At 53.4% G+C, this 5,381-nt stretch overlaps 1 protein-coding gene across 2 annotated transcripts in view; it reads left to right on the forward strand.

Annotated features, from left to right (window-relative positions):
- Positions 1 to 4,669: 4,669 nt before the first annotated feature.
- Positions 4,670 to 5,381, forward strand: part of MAFF (MAF bZIP transcription factor F) — an 8,598-nt gene continuing 7,886 nt past the window's right edge. Inside the window, exon 1 of one of the 2 annotated variants that reach the window (XM_081822432.1) lies at positions 4,670 to 4,889. The gene's annotated coding sequence lies outside the window, so the exon portion shown is untranslated. The remainder of the gene's footprint in view (positions 4,890 to 5,381) is intronic. The other variant, XM_006752183.2, reaches the window with a different exon arrangement.

The raw sequence follows: 5,381 nt of genomic DNA on the forward strand, positions 1-5,381 counted from the left end.
GGGGGCTGGGAAGACTCCAATGTCCGGGGACAGGAGCTCTTGGGGGCCTGGAAATCACATCTCAGGGCAGGAAGGGCCTCCAGAAATCCCCAAGCCAGCGCTGGTCCCCTCCGCAGCAACCAGCCTCTAGCTATTTTTACAACGCGGGACCCATTTCCTTTGAAGAAAGTTTACTGTGGTTTGAGATGGTTTTGAAATCACTGACCTAATCCTAGGCTTTCACTGCAGATGGGGAAACCGAGGCTGGGAACGAGGAATGCCCCATACTGGGATCAGCCAGGGGTGTGAATGAGCTGCAGATCCAGGCTTGGCTGAAGCCTGTCGCCGTTCCTGGGCACCTACTGAGGGTTGGGGTCCCGCAGGGATATGCTTGGGTGCTATTTGGGGGTTTGGAGCCCTGGCCAGATGAGCAGGGGATGAGCTGGACCAGTCAGAGCTGTGCGGCACTTAGCAGGCAGAGGCACGCCCTCCCCAGAAACTGACAACGAGGCCCCGCCCTGTGGGCAGGAGGTGGGGTCTCTGGCCAGGCGGGGTCAGCCCTGGCTTTGTGACTTGCCCAGGGAAGAGGCAGGTTTCTCTAGGGGACTCCAGAAGACTCATCTCTCTCTCACCCAGTATCTATCGATCTCTTATCCCACACTAGGCACTGTGCCACTTGCTTTTAAGTGTGAACACATTAAAGTGTTTCACCATCCATGAAGTTGGCACTATTAATAAGCCCGGTTTACCAAGGAGGACAGTGAGACAGGGAGAGATTCAGTCACTCAGCTGGTGAGCGGTAGAGGCCAGGATCTGAGCCCTCAGACTATCCTGAGGACCCCTACTTAAAAAAACAAAACCGAGGAAAAGAACTTGTATTAAAAAAAAAAAAAATTGCAGGAATGACAGAATTTCTGTATGTTCTTCACCCAGATTCCCCAACTGCTAATGTTTAGTCACATTATCTTTATAATTCCCTACCTATCTTGTTCCAAGTCATTTGAGAGTAAATTGCAGACACGATGCCCCTTTACCTCTAAATATTCCAACACGTGTTTCCTAAAATCAAGGACACTCTCGTACCTGACCACCAATCAGGAAATTAACATCCGTTAAGAGTCTATTAGCTAGTCCACAGACCTTACTGGGACTTTACCAACTACCTCCATAATGTCCTTCATACCAACAGAAAATCCTGGATCCCACAGAGCATTCAGTTGTCATGTCTCCTCTAATCTGGAACAGTCCCATCTTTGTCTTTCATGATCTTGTCATTTTTTATATTTTTATTTTTATTTTTTTTAAAGATTTTATTCATTTATTTGAGAAAGAGAGAGGGAGAAAGAGCATGAGGGAGAGGGAGAAGCAGATTCCATGCTGAGACGCAGGGCTCGATCCCAGGACCCTGAGATCGCAACCTGGAGCCAAAGGCAGACGCTTAACAGACTGAGCCACCCACGCGCCCCGATCTTGTCATTTTTTAAAGCATGCAGTCAGTTATTTTATAGGGCTTCTCTCCATTTGGGTGTGTCTCCCATTTCCTCACGATCACATTCACTGTAAGAGTTTCTGTCAGCTGCACCACAGAAGTGATGCTGTGTCCTCTTCAGTGCATCATTCAGGGGGTACATGCGTCAGTTTGCTCCATTACTGCTGAAAGGAACTTTGATCACTTAGTGGAAGTGGTATCTGCCACCTTTCTCCACTGTAGAATGACTATCCTTCCATTTCCAATTAATAATTATATTTAGGGGGGCGCCTGGGTGGCTCAGTTGGTTAAGCCTCTGACTTAGGCTCGGGTCGTGATCTCATGGTCCTGGGATGAGCCCCATGTCGGGCTCCCTGCTCAGTGGGGAGTCTGCTTGCCCCTCTCCCTCTGACCCTCCCCCCTGCTTGTGCATTCTCTCTCTCTCTCTCAAATAGAGTCTTTAAAAAAATTATATTTATGGTAACACTTTGAAACTATAAAATTTCAGGGCGCCTGGGTGGCTCAGTCATTAAGTGTCTGCCTTCGGCTCAGGTCATGATCCCAGGGTCCTGGGATCGAGCCCCACATTGGGATTGCTGCGCAGCGGGAAGCCTGCTTCTCCCTCTCCCACTCCCCCTGCTTGTGTTCCCTCTCTCGCTGTGTCTCTGTCTGTCAAATAAATAAAAATAAAATCCTTAAAAAAAAAACTATAAAATTTCACGTTTCTCATCAAATTTTCATATCCATTGATGATTCTTCTTGGAATCCATTATTACTAGAATGCTTGCCTAATGGTCATTTTCTAACTCCATCATTCCTTCTACCAGAAGGAGGAGCATTGTCTTCTTATTCATTCATTCATTCATATTAGTATGGACTCATCAATTCTTCTCTTATTTAATGGGTTATGATCCATCATTACTGGGGTTTTTTTTTATATTGGCATTGTCCTAGATTTGTCCAGTAGGAACCCCCCTTTCAAGCCACAGAGCTGCCACTTTTAAATAGGACATTGCACTATGTCCCTTGACCTTGACCAGAAAGGGAGCCATGTCTGTGGGCAAGCAGTCTCTGCTGCGTGGGTACTGAAGTGCTGACACCCTGATGTGGGCAGGCTGGGGTTGGGAACAAAGGATTTAGGCAGCATGGTGTCCTGGGGTGTTGTGCAGATCACTGGGGATTCATTCACTAGTTGAGCACCGACTATGGCCTCAGCTCTTAAGAAGCTCATAGAAAATGGTGGGGGGGAGGGGGCAGAGAAAGCCCAACAATCACAATCGTGCAGTTTCTAAAATCAAGAACTTCTGTATCCCAAGAGGTAATATGAGTGGCTCTGTGAGATGTGTAAATGTAGGGCAAGTGGGCAGTTGGTTGGGGGGGAGAGGGTTGTTTGAGTGTCACATATATTTGGTCACTGGGAAGCCTAGTGGGCCAACCTGCATATGAAACCCAAGGCCTTCAGGAGGTAAGAGATAGTAGTCACAATCCCAGGCAGGAAGGTATAACGAGGCCTCTGAAATCAAACTCTACTATATCAAGGGACGGAGGAGCCTTGCTGGTGACCAAGGCCCCACACAAAGACCACCTAGTCGAGGGGTCCTATGCCTTACACAGTAAAATAAGGTAGGTGCTGTGATGTCAGTTTCACAGAAGATGTAGCTGTTGGAGTGACAGGCCCTTCAGGTCGGGAGAAAACAGCATGAGCAAGAACAAGTGGGATAAACCGCAACACACCCCCATTTTGCCCCCCCCCCGCAAAGCTGCCCCTTTTGAGTGGAGCCCCAGGCACTGAATATAACCCTCACATTTATACTGGAACCCACTCAGTTGGGCACAGCCCCAACTGTCTGGACCAGGTCCAGATTCAAATTCCAGTTCTTGTACTTCCCAGCTGGGTGACTTTGGAAAGTCACTTGACCTCTCTGAGCCTCCACTAATATATTTCCTCAACATGTATTTATTGAGGGCTCACTATGTACCGGGCACTGCTCTAGGCACAGGACATGCAGTGGTGAACACGGTAGACAAGAAGCTTACATTCTGTTTGGGGAAGACAGACATTAAATAGTAAGCAAATACAAGCAAGGTAATACCTTATGGGGATATTAAGGTTAATACAAGAACAGATTTCAGAAGTGGGGGCTCCTTTAGGCAGGGCAATCAGGAAAGGCCTCTCTGAGGCAGTGACTTCTAAGCTGACCTGAGAGATGAGAAAGAGCCTGGCGGTGAACAGAAGAGGACATAGCTAGGGCAAAGGACCTGTGGTAGGAATAAGCTAGGCGTGTTTGAAAGACAGTAGGAAGGGCAGTGTGGCTGAAGAGTAGTGGGTGAGGGGAGAACAGAAGGTGAGGCTGTGGAGATGGGTAGAGGCCAGATGGCTTAGGGCCTTATAGACCAAAAGGAGGAGTAGAGTTTATATTCTAAATGCAAAGGGAAGCCATTGAGGGTGTGAAACCAGAGGGTGGGAGTGTGTCAAAGAATCTGATCCTTGTTTTAAGAACTTTGGTGTGTGAAGAAAGCCTTTGGGGACAAAGTGGGGAGGCTATCAGGAGGCTTGCTGCCATTGTCCAGGTAAGTTGATGGTGCCTGGACCAGGTGGTAGCACTGGGGGTGGGGAAGAGTGGTCAGATGCCGGACAGTGTTGGAGGTAGAGGCCCCTGACTAGTGGGGAAGAAGGGAGAAAGAGGAATGGGCTTGAACAACTGCAGTTGGGAAGTCTGGGGGTACCGGGGGCTGAGGTAGGGTTGGTGGTCGGGAGTTGGATTTTTGCCATCCTCATCTGGCTCCCAGCTAGAGGTGCAGAGTGGCCAGTCTAGAACTCAGAGAAGCTCTTTGGAGATCATGGGCATATGGTTGGCATTTAAAACCACGGGACTGGATGAGATCATCAAGACAGAGGGTGTAGGTTGAAAGGAGAAGAGGCACGGGGCTGTCGACTGCAAAAGGAGACAAATGACACCTCCGCCCACGCGGCTCTCGCGAGGTATCACGTGAATGCACCCAGCCGATGTTCTAACAGGGGTTGAGAATCCCGGCCGCGCTGAGGCCTTGTGGAGGCGGGGGGGGGGGGCTCGGGAGGAGGGGGAGGGAATGGGCCTTATGTGGGCGGGGCCTGCCGGGGGCGGGGCCGAGAGCCCGGAGGCCGCTCCGGGGCCGGAGGGATCGCCGGGCGGTGACGTCACCGCATGACTGGGTTTTTATGAATGAAAGGAATCCTGTGAGTGAGTAATTCCGGGAAGCTCGCCTTACAACTCCGCGCCGCCCCCCGCGCCGCCCGCCCCACAACAAAACTCGGCGCGGCGCTCTCGGGAGCCCGGCTCGGAGCGACCGGCGGTCGGGACCGGAGGGGAGACGGACCAGGGCGCGGGCCGGGACGGCAAGCCCGGACGGCAGCGGCAGCCGCGCGTGCCCGGGGCGCCAGGCGAAGCGGGCCGAGAGGCGGGTGAGGGACGCGGGTCCGAGGCGGGGACGCGCGCGCGAAACCCTAGGCGGCAGGGTCTCCGCGCCCGGGAACGTGCCTGGGGCGGGGCGCCGGGGCCCGCTTCGTCGGCGCTCCGGTGTATCCCTCGCCCGGACTGGGGGGCGTTCGGGGGGCGGGGGGCGGGGGGGAGCGGGGGCCAGAGGTCCGCGAGGACCGAGACGGGGCCCAGGCAGGCTTGGCGGGGTGCGGTGGTGACGGGCCCCTTCTGGGGGCGCGCGCGGGGAGGCGGCCGAGCGGGGCAGGAAGGGGCAGCGCAGGCCGGCGAGCGTCAGCGTCCGCCCAGGCGGGGCCGGGGGCGGTGTGTGCACGTACGTGACTCGGTGAGAACAGTCCCTGGACCGGTGCCCGCGGGCCGTGCGTGCGCGGTTTGTTTACGTCCGAGGGCGGGAGTGTGTGTGTGTTCCCGGGCCAGTGTCCCACGTATCTTGCCCGGTGCGTGCGTGGGGGGGGGGG

The sequence above is a fragment of the Leptonychotes weddellii genome, chromosome 5 (genome assembly GCF_054177405.1).
Source record: "Leptonychotes weddellii isolate Sample4059 chromosome 5, ASM5417740v2, whole genome shotgun sequence".
Taxonomy (NCBI): Eukaryota; Metazoa; Chordata; class Mammalia; order Carnivora; family Phocidae; genus Leptonychotes; species Leptonychotes weddellii.